At 42.6% G+C, this 16,422-nt stretch overlaps 1 pseudogene; it reads left to right on the plus strand.

The window, feature by feature from the left end:
* Positions 1-232: 232 nt before the first annotated feature.
* Positions 233-653, plus strand: LOC148538419 (stathmin-1-A pseudogene; annotated as a pseudogene).
* The last annotated feature ends 15,769 nt before the right edge of the window (positions 654-16,422 follow it).

A 16,422-nucleotide genomic window follows, 5' to 3' on the forward strand; every position in this document is an offset into this window, starting at 1 on the left:
TATTTGGTTCTGTTTCTGACTTTCAGTTTCATTCGCTTAACAAGCTTAGGTAATTTGAGGCTCTCCAACCATTACTAAACTGCAGCACTAAGTAGACTTAGGGGGAGATGGATCAAGCCTTGGAGAGAGATGACGTGTAGAAGTTGGGCTTTTGTTTGTTGCTGCTGCGAGCATGCATGGTATTCATCAGCAGAGACAGCTTCCTGGCACCAGGTACTCATCACTTTCAGTCATGTCTGACGCTGGCATCAAAGCAAAAGAGCTGGAAAAAATGTGCCATTGGCCAGGAATTTGAGCTTATCTTGAGCCTTCCATCTACTGATGCTTCTCCAGATCTCTCAGTAGCTTCTCCTAAGAAAAAGGAATGCTCCTTGAAAGAAACTTTAGAAGAAGCTGGTAGCTGTGAAGACAGGCGCAAGTTACATGAGGCTGAAATCTTGCTGAGAAGAGAGAACATGAGAAGGACGTTCTACAGAATGCTAAAGAGGAAAACAACAATTTCACAAAAATGGCTGAGGAGAAACTCACTTTAATAATGGAAGCCATTAAGAAAACAGAGAGGTCCAGATGGCTGTAAACTGGAGCAGCTGCAAGAGAAGAAAGGTGTAGAGATAGGAAACGGGAAAAAATCCAAAGATGAAGCTGAGAACTGAGTACTGTCTGAGAAGACTGCCAGCATTAACTCTCTCCGAGGCTTGATACATCTCAACCTTTAGTCAGTTTACTCAGAGTACAGACATTAGTGTCATACATTACATACATTAAATTTCAAATATTTTACTGTGTTTAACTTTTTTTTGGAACTGAAATTCATTAACAATATTCCCTTTAAGAAGATTGATCTGGAGATTAAAAAAAAAAAAAGTTTGCTACTACAGTAACCTCATTAGTGTCTGAATTGAGAATTTTCTTTGCAATGTAGACTTCCGGAATGGATTTCATCAAAGTTGATTCAGTGGTTATGATTGCAGTATGGAGGACATTTCTCAGAACTTTTGAATTTTTTATTTGAATTTCATTGATGTAATTGGAGGTAACCTGGACAGTATGATATGCAGCTCTTACAATTATTCCAGGAGCCAAACAACCAGGGTTTCCCCAGCCCATGTTCATGAAAAAGAACTGGGAGGAATAATAACTGTTGGACAGCTCTGTGTTTGTCACTAAATTATATCTGTAGCTTTAACTCAAGAGGAGTAATTTCTGTGAAATGTGTAGCTGCCACCACCAGACTGAATCGATGCATCTATGTATCTATATTTTGCATAGACATCAGTATCCCATAGATATTACCCCAGCGATGTTACTGATTCCTAGAATCTGATAGGCTTCCATGACTATTGGTTCATCCAGTCTTGTGTGGAGGTGGTGGGTCACTTTACTGCAGTCATGGTATGGATAGGCATGTTCAGGCTGTTGCGCACAGCAGTTTGCCTTCTTGCTCCTGGGGGTCCTCCTTTACACGAAAAGAAAGTTTTGGGGGAACTACTGAAAGTTTGACCTTTCTTGCAAATCAGGTGTATGCAGCCTGTGGGCCACTGGATAATTCACATCAGGTTAATCTCCCAGGACAATGACAACATTATCACACTTGGGGGCTTATTCTGAGTCGCAATGTGCATGGATCTCGCGGGTTTCAGCATAATGTGCATGTGCCAAAGAAAGAAATCAGCTTCTGAACATGCGCCGAAAGAGGTATCCGCACACAGACGGAAATTGCTAGTGCGTACATATTGATGCAGCTGTCGACAGACCGCACTTTCCGTGAAATGAGCATTTCTTGGCATAAACTGGCCAGTGACTATGTAATCACAGGGAACTCTTTAGTCTCATGGGATTGTGGGTGTGTAAGCTGACTTCCTAGCTCCATCGTAGCATGCGGACGAAGATGGCACGTTTGTTTTAGCTGTAACACCTGACACTACTGCAGACATAAGGAACAGTGGGTGGGATAGGCTTCCACATGCAGCCGCATAGATTTTTAATATACAAAGGAGGATTATTGCAGTAGCATAAACTAGTAAGCAGGCTACCACGCACGTACGGAAAAGTGCGCCGGATGCAGAGACAGCCCTTTACACTCCAGTTGGCAGAGGTCAGCATTCAGGTAAATTCCAGTACTATTATGCTGGCCGTACACCTGCACGATTTCGGGTTGATTGCCCAATTTTCGACGGGTCATAAGATGGATCTTGTGAAAATCGTGTATTATTTTAGTAAGATAAGATCCGATGCGCACTCCCACAGCTCCTATATTCGGATCTTATGATCCGATGTGCAGCACATCTTGTCCATCGTATCCTGTGTTTATTTTGTTCATGCGATCCATCGTGCAGCAATTCAAGTCATTTCAATGACTGTTTTCCTTATGAGCCTGTGAGACACAGGATCGATCTTACGACAGATCCTGTGCTAAGAAAGACAACAAACATGCTGCTGGGACTGCCAGGGAGCTCCGGGGAATCGTAGGGAAATGGTATGATGAATCGGATCTTATGCTGGTCGTGTAGGTGTATGGCCACCTTTACTCTTTCTACTATTGACTCCAGGAATTCATGCCAGTAACAAGGGATACTTCATTGTCACTTGAGTTGGGTAGCAAAGACAGAGTACCCCTATTCTATACCCCTGCAACTGCACTATAACAAGACTGGGGATCCAGTCATATTGGAAATAGAAATATAGAATTAGCAATAAATAAATCAGAACAATAAACAGCAGAAGCTGTCTGCATTTTCTCTACTATATTTTATTGTATCTAACTTTTTTTTTTCATCACCGATAACTCATGAGTTCATCCTCAACATGAAAATCCCCATATGTTTTGTCCTAAACCGTCGGAAATAGTAGATCCCTAAGGATCTGCAGGTCTCTTTAACACCGAAGCGGTTAATTTACTGAAATGTATCCATGTGCTAAGTGATTACATTTTTCCCTAAAGGAAACTTCAGTTAATTTAGTTAGTGACTCATATGCCAGTCTGCCAATTACAACACACATGATTAAAAACACATCCAAGCCTCTCACAGCTTTCACGGTAAATCTCTGTCTGCAAACTACAGTAGAAACATAAACTTCACTTTTGTATTTCTCCTGGATCCATTTATCTTCCAGCAGTGCAGAGCAATTAATAGCCTGTGTGTTACCGCATGTATCAGTGGGAAAGACACAAGAAACGTCAACATTTTTACTGTTGTTTTTTCTTTTTTTTGCTAGATTTATACAGTGTAAATTACTAACATTTCCCAAAAGTGCAGGGCTGTACTAAAGCCATAGCAACCAATCAGACATCTGCTTTCCTTGTCTAATTTGCAGCAGACAAAATAAATCTAATTACTGATTGCTTGTTACAGTTTTAAAGCCGTTTTGTAAAGTAGAAAGAATGAAAAGCCTAATGCAGCCATCCTCCCCAAATTAATCCAAACCAGTGATATATAGATGTTTTATTAAACTATATTTTGCAAGTCATGTTTTAGCTATATTTTAATATATCCCTTGTAAGACATAGGCAGTGGCATCACTAGGTGGTTGCAGGCCGCACCAGGTGACACCATCCGAGGGGGGTGACACTAAGTAGCAGAGCTGTGCATCATCCTCACTGTGTCTATTGAGGCTGGGGTCACTGGGTGACACCAACCCCAGTGACGCCACAGGACACAGGAGGAAGCTTCAATGTCCTCCCTTTCAATACTGAAAAACAAGCTTTGGCAATGCATTTAAATGTAAACATATTTATTTTGTATAAAAGCAATTGATTTATAAAGATGTACTTATCAATTTAAAATCATTTAAATAAAACATTTACAATAAGGTCATGCACCAGACATTATATACTTATTGTTGCTAGCTGCAAAATATGGAAGCAAGCCTAACATAAATTAAAAATGGATTCAAATAGTTTCAACTCTAAACACTAGGTGGCGACCCCATAACAGTGCAATAATAACATTGCAAAGTACAAGTGGACATCAACTTAATTGGACAATGGTGTCGTGTTCTCAGGGGTCAACCCAAAAAATTATTCTCTCATTCACACCAATGCAATGTCTTTGCTATGAATCAGGATTAATGATGCAAACATGTACAGCAGGAAAATATAGCCTTGTTTATAGTTTCATCTCTTTCCAGATAAATGTAATTCTAGGTGTAGTCTAAAGGTGCCCACACACATAGCGATATTTTACCTGATGTGGCCGATTCCGACGCATTGGAACGACAGATCATGTAAAATATGGCCAAATCGTGAGGAAATCGTGAGTCCCTACTCACGATCACGATGCGATGCGCGTCCCGCTGGTCGCACATGGGATCATCAGATCTGCCGTGCAGTAGGGCAGATCTGACAATTTAGGACCCGATGCGCTGTAAAAAGTCTGACTGAAGGAGAGATCGTTTGAAGATTGGACACCAAATCGTGTGCTGAACTACCGAGGAGAGTTTCAAGGGAAATCGTACACAAACCGTGAACATCGGCTGATCGTGGGCAGATCGGTATGTGTGTGGGCACCTTTAGAGTAAAACTTTTATTTGCCTTTTGCAGCAGAAAGACACAAAAATATTTTTAATTTGAATGTCAATTTTTACCCTTTCCAGGTTATACCATAAGCATGGGAAGTGCTGCATGTCTATTTTACACTATCTACAATGCAATGATGTATAAGGAGCAAGATGCTCAATCTAAATATGAAGTGTGCAATGATAACTTTAGCGTAAAAGGGGAGGAGTCATTTCAGTAAACAGTAGACATGAGAGGTTATGTTTTGCTATACACACCCAAACTCTAGAGTTCCAAGTCAAACCGAGTTCCGGCTCAGATTAGTTTTGAGGTTCCGAGTAGAACCGAGTCCCGGCTCAGATCACTTTTGAGGTTCCGAGTAGAACAGAGTCCCGGCTCAGATCACTTTTGGGGTTCCGAGTAGAACTGAGTCCCAGCTCAGATCACTTTTGGGGTTCCTAGTAGAACTGAGTCCTGGCTCAGATCACTTTTGGGGTTCCGAGTAGAACAGAGTCCTGGTTCAGATCACTTTTGGGGTTCTGAGTAAAACCAAGTCCCAGCTCAGATCACTTTTGGGGTTCCGACTAGAACCGAGTCCCGGCTCAGATCACTTTTGGGGTTCCGAGTAGAACACAGTCCCAGCTCAGATCACTTTTGGGGTTCCGAGTAGAACAGAGTCCTGGCTCGGGTCTATGCGTAAGTTCAGATCTCGGATCTAAAAACCAGTTCTCTGGCTTTGGATTGCATGTAAACAGGTCCAAATTACATGATTTTATCTGTTTTAATTAATTTTAAACCGAACCAAAACACTTGAGGGTGGTTTTGCTAAAACCAAAACACGGGGGTCCGCACACATCTATATTAAACAGTTGTGCAGTGTACCACTAAAATTTTAATTCCAAAGGGGAAATTGTTTAAATTTTAAATGATAAAGTTTTTTGTTAAGTTTTTTTTTTGTAGGAAATGTTTACAGGGTAGCAACTTAAAGAAGTTTATATACCAAAGTGAAATGTATTTGAGGCTAGACCCTATCCTTTGGACCACTGGGAAGAAACACTGGCATTTGAATGTGCTTTTTAACTCATATTTTTAATGTATGTATTTAACATGTGTTTTACAAGTGTTTTCATGTGTGTGTTTTTAATTGTGTCTGTAGCAGAACAGCAAACTTACTATAATTCTCCAGCCAAATGTATGTGAAGAGCATATGTAAATGCCTCTTGATGGAGGTTTATTGCATTTACACTGAGATCCTATTGGTCTAAATATAATCTTTCATCTGCATTCAGACATGTCAGATTCAGTGAAAGGAAATAATATGCACAGAAAAATGCACTGCAGCGAAATGTATTTGCTATTTTGGGTATAAAACTCTATTTTGAAATGTACTACTCAGTACTTTAATTCATATTGGTATATTTTACATGTTTGATGACATTGATACTTTGTGGACCAGGTAATTAATTAGGATTACGATATGATTAGCTATGTGGCTAGTACGGCTATATGCATTGAATGTAGGATAGAGGATGTTATGAAGTCTGGCTAGACTTATCCATTCCAATTCAATCATGATTTGAATGGATTAATCTAATGGTCCCCAAGCTTTTTTAAATCATGGCCCCCTAGGCCAAAAGTTTTTTTTTGAGAAATTCTTAAGTAACTTAATTGTGCTTATATGTCATCCTTAGGGTGGTGGACAGGGTTGCGATTCTGTTTCTCCACATATTTTATGATTGGCAGCCACCAACCCTGGTTTGGCCTATCACATTGACCATAAATAAATTGATTTGGTCATGGACCACCAACCCATGGCAGCCCTGCAAGTGCCCCGCGGCACCTACTTTGGGAGCCACTGGATTAATCAATCATACATTACAAATATGACATATTTATTTATTAAATAAATTTCAACCAATTAAAAAAAAAAAATTGGACAATAAAATCACCAATAGAGTGTCTTGCTTAAGTGATGATTACACCGATCTGAAGCTGGCCATTGAAATGTTGTTAGTTGTGGGTGCTTTTCCCTCTTATTTAGAGAAATTGAATTGAGGACAATTCAAATTACTATTAGTCATATGAAAAAAATGGGAGAACAAAAGTAGTATCTTAAATAGTGCGAGTTTCTTTGTAACAATGGGAAGATTCTGCAAACTACAGTTCCTCTGAATTGTTCTTTTTATTCAATAGGAGGTTGAATTTGCTCAATATGTAAGTTCAATTTGCTGCACCATATACTGCTTCATTAATTGTGCATTATTTACATCTATCAGTCAATTCCAGTAAAAAAAAATAACTTCAGTATTTTAGCAAGTGGTACCAGGGTCATTGATATTTAGTTTGACGCAGCATTGTAACTTCCCTGAATGGGAGATTTTATTCCAACCTGCCAGTTACCAGTGCCAAATTTAGGGCCACTTGGGCCTGTTGCTGAAAGTAATAAGGGTCTATTGTGAGAAGTGGAGGAAGTGTAACCAGTGTAGTGTGGGGCGTGGCCAGTGTCATGTGGGTGTGCTCAATGCTATATATATTTCCCTATATATACACAGGGACAAATATACTTATGACTCCTGTTCCTATTGATATAACCAGGGCCGGTGCTAGGGTGTTCGGCGCACCCCTGCAAACTATATATTTGTGCCCTCTCTCCCAGCTTTATAAAGGGACAGCGTGCGCCTTCAGCGTACACCACAAAATAGGAGCGTGGTCTCACAAGGGATGGGCGCCACTACACAATAGTACCCCTAATTCAAATTACTCCACACAGTACTGTAGCACAATCTTATTCACAATACACTGCACTGCCGTTTCATGGGCGTATATAAATTAGCCACTGCTATGGTATTTGCCGCTTGAGTACTCACTGCATGCAACAAGGCTTGCAGTTTCTGCGTAGGGTCTGACCTGCCGTAATTGTGCGTCGATGTCCGTCGATGTTACCGATGTTTACGCTGAATTGCAAGGTAGGACGGATGTGAGAAAGCAGAAGTGGGCATCTATATAGCGGCTGAGCTTTTGTAAGCATTAGCATATTTTCGCAGCTTCACTGTGTGCATAATCGCAGCTGCGATCGCAGTTATGATCCATGCTGAATCAGGCAACCTTAGTACAAAAGCAGATTGCAGCACTGATTAGCTTGGGTGGAGTTAATTTTAAGGTAAAGTTGACTGCTAGATAATGCAGATAGTGTTGTAGTGACCCCCAGATAATACAGTGAACGTCACAGTGATCACCAGATAATGCAGAGAGCGTTGCAGTGACAGTTACAAAATACAGGGAACATCCCAGTGACCGCCAGCTAATGCAGGGAACATCCCAGTGACCGCCAGCTAATGCAGGGAACATCCCAGTGACCGCCAGCTAATGCAGGGAACATTGCAGTGACTGCCAGCTAATGCAGGGAACATTGCAGTGACCGCCAGCTAATGCAGGGAACATTGCAGTGACCGCCAGCTAATGCAGGGAACATTGCAGTGACCGCCAGATAATGCAGGGAACATGGCAGTGACTGCCAGATAATGCAGGGAACATCGCAGTGACCGCCAGATAAATGCATGGAACATTGCAGTGACCGCCAGCTAATGCAGGGAACATCGCAGTGACCGCCAGCTAATGCAGGGAACATTTCAGTGACCGCCAGATAATGCAGGGAACATTGCAGTGACCGCCAGATAATGCAGGGAACATTGCAGTGACCACCAGATAATGCAGGGAACATTGCAGTGACCGCCAGCTAATGCAGAGAACATTGCAGTGACTGCCAGATAATGCAGGGAACATCGCAGTGACCGCCAGATAATGTAGGGAACATCCCAGTGACCGTCAGATAAAGCATAGAGCGTTACAGTGACCACCAAATAATGCAGAGAGCATTGCAGTGACCTGCAATGCATATTGGTAGCTGCTCAATCACCTTAGTAATACCAATCAGATGCATGAAAGGGAGGGGTTAGTCTATACAAGAAACAACAAAAGGTATCCCCCAGCACTCAAAATGATATTAGCAAAAAGATTTAAAAAACTACATGGTGGTAGATAATTCAGAGATCTTAGTTGCATATGTTTGCAAAAATATGTGTAAGCCTCCAGGCCACGTCACGGCATCTCTGATATTGGAGGTTCCTAATTCTGAGTCAAAGTCTGGGTCGCGGAACCCCAAAAAGCCAGTAAAGGCCAGCCACCCCAGGGTAGCACACCAGTGAAAGACTAAGACTAAGTGAAAGTGTTAATAATAAAATTAATAAATCAAAAGCTATGTGTTCGGGGGTGATACCCAGGTGAAGGGTGTAACTAAAATGCTAAATAAAGTAGTATTAGTAGAAAATAAGTATTAATAAAGTGCTAAATAGAGTGTTCTAGTGTGCCACCCCAAAGCAGGCCAGCCATACTAACCGAGGGAGCACCGCGCCACAAACTCATCCCCAAAAATAACATACAATCTAGGGCATATAATTGCCCAAAGTAGGGCCACATGATAATGGCACATTCACAAACATATCTAAAAATGAGAGCCAACTTGCCTTGTAGTCACCCCTAGGTCCTCCTAATGGCACTACAGGAACCAGCGTGCCCTCCAAACACTGGCCCCATCTATGCCTCTCAGACTTGCAATACACATTGGTAGCTGCTCAATCACCTTAAGCTGGGCATACACGTCCAGATAAAATGTCTGTCCGACCGACAGACATTTTATCTGGCAGCCTACCAGCCGCAGATGTCGCCGGCATACACTGTGGGATTTCTCACAGTGTATTTGGCTGACATCTGCACTCCTCCCCCGGGGGAGGAGACATTTCCCTGTTCCTTCAATGGGAAGGAACACAAGAAATCGGTAATACTCAGGGTAACAGTGATCACACGGTAACAGCGTTATATGCAGGGTAACACCTGAGAAGAGTTAAGTACTGTGTGTCTGCATAGTACTCTAACACTGTACACAGTAGCATACAACAGGCCACGCATGCACCGGATCAAAGGTTGTAGCTGCTGCAGACTCTGGGTCCTAGTGCCCAGAGTGTATAACAGATTGGATCAGAAAGTATTTTATGCAACCACTAGTATAAGTACTAATATACACACATGACACATACAAAGGAATAAAATATATGCATGACACATACAGTAAACACAAATATATACAGGAGATGCACACGCACAGTATCCTCCTTTATACACCTACCTTATTGGCACAAAACATATTGATGTGACGATATTGAAATTAACCTCTATATACCCCTGCCTGTATCTTCTAAAATCCTACCTATAAACCTCTAAGGATGACGCCAATTTGCGTACGCAGTCATACAGTAAATAAAAGACTCCAGACTTGGAACGTGTGGTTCCGAAGCACAAAGTATTATTCAAGTAAAAAGTACAGTCAGTTACACGCTATTGATCCAGACACAATTAGACGCAAAGGAATTATACAGACCCCAAGTACAGTATACATACGCAGCGCATTCTGGTCCAGATGTTAGGCATCAGCAAGAAACCCCTCGTCCCTCAGCATTCAGCAAGAAGACTAAAAACCCAGCATTTGAGCACACATATTTATACCCCCCCAGAATAGACAGAACAATAGAGAAGTTTGTTGCTGATATCATTGGTTCCCAGGGGAGAAGCATCTGTTACAGAGCGTTTAACAGGCTGGTTCAAATAGACTCACCCAGCCTCTAACAGCTGGTGGTCTCTGCCCTCTCACCTCCATGCTGCATCCTAACAGTTGTTCATAAAATATACATTTTGTTGTTTGTAGTCTCTGCGGTCCATAAGTTGAGAATGCATGATGCGATCTCCACACCGATAGTACCGGATTCTGCTGAAAGAGTACGCATCAGTACGAAACCAAACACTGCTCTCTTAGCATGTATAAAACCTTAGTTATCAAATATCTTTATTTCACAGCATTTAAACTAACTGAACCAACTTAAATCTTATATTTTAAAGCTTATTAAACCTTATGTGTGAATATGTAATGTGTGAGTATGCGGGGTTTGAGATAAGGATGCTAGTTAACTTGGGGCAGATGCGTGCGCATGAAGCTAACAAGCAGCATTTTCATACAGGATCTTAAGCATTCGCTAATATGCAATTAGTTAACAGTGCAATTGTGTGTATTAATGTGTTTATGTGAAATAGTGAAAGATGCAATCGCATGATGCTAATAAACAGCATTTGCATACAGGATATTGTGCATTCGCTACTGGGCATCATGTTAGCAGCTCAATTGTGCGTAATGTGCGGTGTTTATGCATGAGATTCCATCTATGATGGACTTAACATATTTATATATATATATATATATATACATACATGTACATTAGGGGTGAGCGGGTTCGGATTTCTGAAATCCGAACCCCCCCCGAGCCCCCCCGATCCGAGGCCGATCCGAGTCAGGCTCGACTTTTCCCGCCTGACTCGGATCTGAAATCGAGGCAAAACGTCATCATCCCGCCTTCCGGGTCTCGAGGGTTTTGGATCCTATATAAGGTACCCGCGTCGGCGCCATTTTCTCACTCAGCTGTGGACAGTGAAGAGGGAGGGTGGGAGTTAGGGCTGGCTGGGCTGTGTAGTGTAGTGTAGTGTAGTGCAGAGTAGTGTTGTGCTGTGCTGTGCTGCGCTGTGCTGCTGTTGTCCATAGGGGCTGTGTCCACTACTTCAAAGTCCATAGGGGCTGGCTGTGTTGTGCTGTGCTGCTGTTGTTAATAGGGGCTGTGTCCACTACTTCAAAGTCCATAGGGGCTGGCTGGACTGTGTTGTGCAGTCAGTTCTCCATAGGGGCTGTGTCCACTCCAAAGTCCTGTGCAGTGTCCCAGTCCTAAAGGGGTGCTGTAGTGTTGTCCAGGGGGTGCTCTGTCCATCAGGGGTGCTCCCCCCAAGTGCTAAAAAAATAATATTTTTTCTGTGTTTGTGAATTGTGTGCGCAGTAGCCGCACGTGCATCAACAAAGTAGTGCCAAGCGTGCGCCTGTGTCATAAGTAAAGGGCCGGCTGGCTTGACCGTTAAAGGGTGCTGTAACCCCCAAAGTACACTCCAGTCCAAACCAAATAAAAAAATATTTTCTGTGTTTGTGAATTGTGTGCGCAGTAGCCGCACGTGCATCAACAAAGTAGTGCCAAGCGTGTGCCTGTGTCATAAGTAAACGGCCGACTGGCTTGACCGTTAAAGGGTGCTGTAACCCCCAAAGTATACTCCAGTCCAAACCAAATAAAAAAATATTTTCTGTGTTTGTGAATTGTGTGCGCAGTAGCCGCACATGCATCAACAAAGTAGTGCCAAGCGTGCGCCTGTGTCATAAGTAAAGGGCCGGCTGGCTTGACCGTTAAAGGGTGCTGTAACCCCCAAAGTACACTCCAGTCCAAACCAAATAAAAAAAGATTTTCTGTGTTTGTGAATTGTGTGCGCAGTAGCCGCACGTGCATCAACAAAGTAGTGCCAAGCGTGCGCCTGTGTCATAAGTAAAGGGCCGGCTGGCTTGACCGTTAAAGGGTGCTGTAACCCCCAAAGTACACTCCAGTCCAAACCAAATTAAAAAATATTTTCTGTGTTTGTGAATTGTGTGTGCAGTAGCCGCACGTGCATCAACAAAGTAGTGCCAAGCGTGCGCCTGTGTCATAAGTAAAGGGCCAGCTGGCTTGACCATTAAAGGGTGCTGTAACCCCTAAAGTACACTCCAAACCAAATAAAAAAATATTTTCTGTGTTTGTGAATTGTGTGCACTGTGGCTGCACGTGCATCAACAAAGGAGCAGCGCCAAGCGTGCGCCTGTATCCCATAAGTAAAGAGCCGGCTGGCTCATTTCTTAAAGGGTGGTGTAACCCACAAAGTGCACTACTCTCCAGCAAAAATAAAAAAAATATTTTCTGTGTTTGTGTGCGCTTTAGCCGCACGTATATATCAATATAACATAAATGGAGGACCAAACTTTCTCCGATAAAAATAAAATAGGGAAAGATCAAGAACCACTTCCTCCTAGTGCTGTTGCTGCTGCTGGGAGTTGTTCATCATCCCAGAGAGGAAATAGGAACATCACTACTTTTACTAAACAATTGACCCTCCAACAGTCCCTAGCGATGAGGATGAAGTACGACAGCAGTCATCCTGATGCAAAACGTATAACTGAGGCCTTGACTGCTATGTTGGTGTTAGACGTGCGTCCGGTATCCGCCATTAGTGCAGTGGGATTTAGACAATTGATGGAGGTAGTGTGTCCCCGGTTCCAAATCCCGTCTAGATTCCACCTGCATCCTCAAAGCAGCAGCGAAAAGCGTGCGTCTGTCTGTTAAAGGGTGGTGTAACCCTCAAAGTGCGCTCCACAAACAATAAAAATATTCTTCTTTTTTTTCTGTCTTTGTGAAATGTGTGGGCTGTAGCCGCACCTGCATCCTTAAAGCAGCAGCGACAAGCGTGCGTCTGTCTGTTAAAGGGTGGTGTAACCCTCAAAGTGTGCTCCACAAACAATAAAAAAATTCTTCTTTTTTTTTCTGTCTTTGTGAAATGTGTGGGCTGTAGCCGCACTTGAATCCTCAAAGCAGCAGCGACAAGCGTGCGTCTGTCTGTTAAAGGGTGGTGTAACCCTCAAAGTGTGCTCCACAAACAATAAAAATATTCTTCTTTTTTTTTCTGTCTTTGTGAAATGTGTGGGCTGTAGCCGCACCTGCATCCTTAAAGCAGCAGCGACAAGCGTGCGTCTGTATGTTAAAGGATTACATCGGTGACAGCATCCAAGTAGGCATGTCAGACAGTCCGTACCTGTACTGGCAGGAAAAAGAAGCAATTTGGAGGTCCCTGTACAAACTGGCCCCTCCCTCCAGTGTGTACTCCGAAAGAGTGTTTAGTGCAGCCGGAAACCTTGTCAGCGAAAGGTGTAGGAGGTTGCTTCCACAAAATGTGGAGAAGATGATGTTCATAAAATGAATTATCAACTCTTCCAGGGAGACCAGCCTCCAGAACGTACAGAGGGACCTGTGGTTGTGGATTCCAGCGGGGACGAATTAATACTCTGTGAGGATGAGGATGTACACAACACTGAAGAGGGTGAGGAATCGGTGGATGAGGAGGATGAGGACGACATCTTGCCTCCGTAGAGCCAGTTTGTGCAGGGACAGATTAATTGCCAGCTTGTTTTGTGGGGGCCCAAACGGACCAATCATTTCAGCCACAGTCGTGTGGCAGACCCTGGCGCTGAAATGTTTGGTTTGTTAAAGTGTGCATGTCCTGTTTATACAACATAAGGGTGGGTGGGAGGGCCCAAGGACAATTCCATCTTGCACCTCTTTTTTTTCTTTGAATTATGTACTGTTTGGGGCCTAGTTTTTCAAACTGCCATCCTGTCTGCCACTGCAGTGTCACTCCTAGATGGACCATGTGTTTGTGCCGCCCACTCGTATCTCTTAGCATAGTCATCCAGCTACCTCGGTGCAACCTTTTGGATATAAAAACACTATTGTGAGGTGTGAGGTGTTCAGAATAGACTGGAAATTAGTGGAAATTAAGGTTATTGAGGTTAATAATAGCATAGGAGCAAAAAAAAACACAAGTTCTGTGATTTTAGCTGTTTTTATGCTTTTTTAAAAAAAAATACAGATCCAAAACACAAAACCCAGAACCCAAAACACGGAAGGGTGGTTTTGGCAAAACCAATCCAGATCCAAAACACGAAGAAAGATCCAGATCCAAAACCAAAACACAAAACACGAAAAGTGGCCGGTGCACACCCCTAATGTACATACATACACACACACATATCATTCCTCACTCACAGTTTCAGACTGCAATGCAAATGTGTTACCTCCAGCTGTGAAGCTGGCGTCATTCTGTCTGGGTGTGGGGCTATAACCTGTTTAGGATTCAGACACATTCAATTGTGTAGATCAATGCCTGGGTTATATTACAATTGCCATAACTATACTTGTCTAGTTATTTGTATGTAAAACACTCACAGTTTCTGGTGCATTGTCTATTCTATTTACTTTTTCTTATGGGCTGTTCTTCTAGTTGCCCTTGGTAGATTATCAAAAACATTGCCATCTGTTCTTAGCTCGTGAGTTGTAACTTAAAGTGACGCTGGTCGCAAAATGACGTCTTGCAGATTCTTGTTTTTAAAATGGAATCTAGCTGCCATTCGCAAGATGGCATCGCGCACGCTTCAATTTTAAACTGATCTTGTCTCAGCCAATAATCCAGTTTTTGACAGATGATATCCTGGCTGCCCCCTCAAGTCAGCTCCCCACAATTTGTATTCTGAATAAAACCCCAGTTTTCTTATAAATTTCCGACAAATCAGAATATATTGCTATACTATGAGAAGAGGGTGGTTGCTGTAAGGGCCATAACTAGGGTTGTGCGAGTGGGTCCATCACACACCTCTAGTTACCCCAGGACTCTGTAGGCAGCTCAGTCGCTGTCCTATGGCTCCTTGATCTGGCTAGCAGGGTGCCGCAGCCAGTATTGCTTCTTTTGGATGCTCCAGGCACACACTTTGCAGTCTGTACAGCCACCTGTGCTGTACTTCCCGGTGCTAGTGGCCCCGCCCCCTCGGTGCAACATCATGATGCCATGAGTTCAGGGGGCTGGGCCAGCATGGGGCACCCTCCCCAAAAGAACAACCAGCACTGGGCTTTGTAGACCCAGTACTGGTGGTGCTAAATACCAGGGACAAATGACGTAGGAAGCCCGGCCTGAGCTGACTAGCGGTCAGGAGTAATGCTTTGGCTGGGGACACCGTGAAAGGGTTCCCCTGGCTGTGGCATTACCCCCGTGCTAGAAAAAGTTTTGTGCTGGTTATAAAAATTACAGGGGACCTCTACTATTTTTGCCCCTTGTATTTCCAGAACCAGGACTGGCTCAGAGCCCAGTGCTGGTTGCACTACATACAGGGAACCCCTACGTTGTTTGTCCTCTGTATTTTGGCAACCAGGGCTGTTTCTGAATAGCCTGGTGCTGGTTGTGCTTAATACAGGGGACCCCTATGTCGTTTGTCCCCTGTATTTAGCACAACCAGTACTGGGTCTCCAAAGCCCGGTGCTGGTTGTTCTTTTGGGGATGGGACCACGACTTTGTTTTAACATTTTTACACTGGTTTTAATTTTTTTTTAACACAGAAGCACAGACGGATCTCACTGATCTGTCCGTGCATCTGTGTTTATTTTTTTACACACAGATGCATGTATCACGGATCTCCCTGATCAGTGCATGCATCTGTGTCGATTGAGATGTGAAACTCGAATGACAAAAGGTGTTCTATTTGAGATTTCTATTTGGGCTAATTTTGGCATCTTTTGCAGCCGATTTGCACTATATTTCGGCCGTTGTAAAAAATATGAATCCTTAGTAAATTTCCAGGTCCTATTGATGTCTATGGCAAAAGGCTGCCGAGTTGGATCGATGGTGTATGTGTCTGAAAACATGTTACTGTCCAAGTTTCTGGTGTTCTCGACGGATTTTTCCTTTTCGAATGGACCAAAGTCATCAGAGTTTAGGCTTTAGTAAATTCCGAATATACAGTTCACACCCATATTGCCTCATTCGATGTTATTCGAGCTTAGTAAATTTACCCCATATAGTGGAAATAGTATTACAGTAGTATCTTCTAAATGCATAACAACATTGTCTGTACTCAAATTAATATTTATTGCGTACAGGGGGATGATGGAACAGAATATAGACTTCAAAGACACAAACAACATATTACTATAAAGTGAAAAAGTGTTTTTTTATTGTACTAATAAGCACAGTACATAGTATATGTATCATAGTACCTACATAAAACCAGTGATTTTTTTTTGTCAGTTAATAAATGTTATCTGCAATGTATGTTTTGACTTTATTTCTCTATAAATATATAAAAAAAATGGGCATCATTTGTAATGAATATTTATCTCTACATAATAGATTGTATATTATGGAAAAACAGCGTTTGAGCA

Source organism: Taudactylus pleione, unplaced genomic scaffold (assembly GCF_031769625.1).
Source record: "Taudactylus pleione unplaced genomic scaffold, aTauple2 ptg000040l, whole genome shotgun sequence".
Lineage (NCBI taxonomy): Eukaryota > Metazoa > Chordata > Amphibia > Anura > Myobatrachidae > Taudactylus > Taudactylus pleione.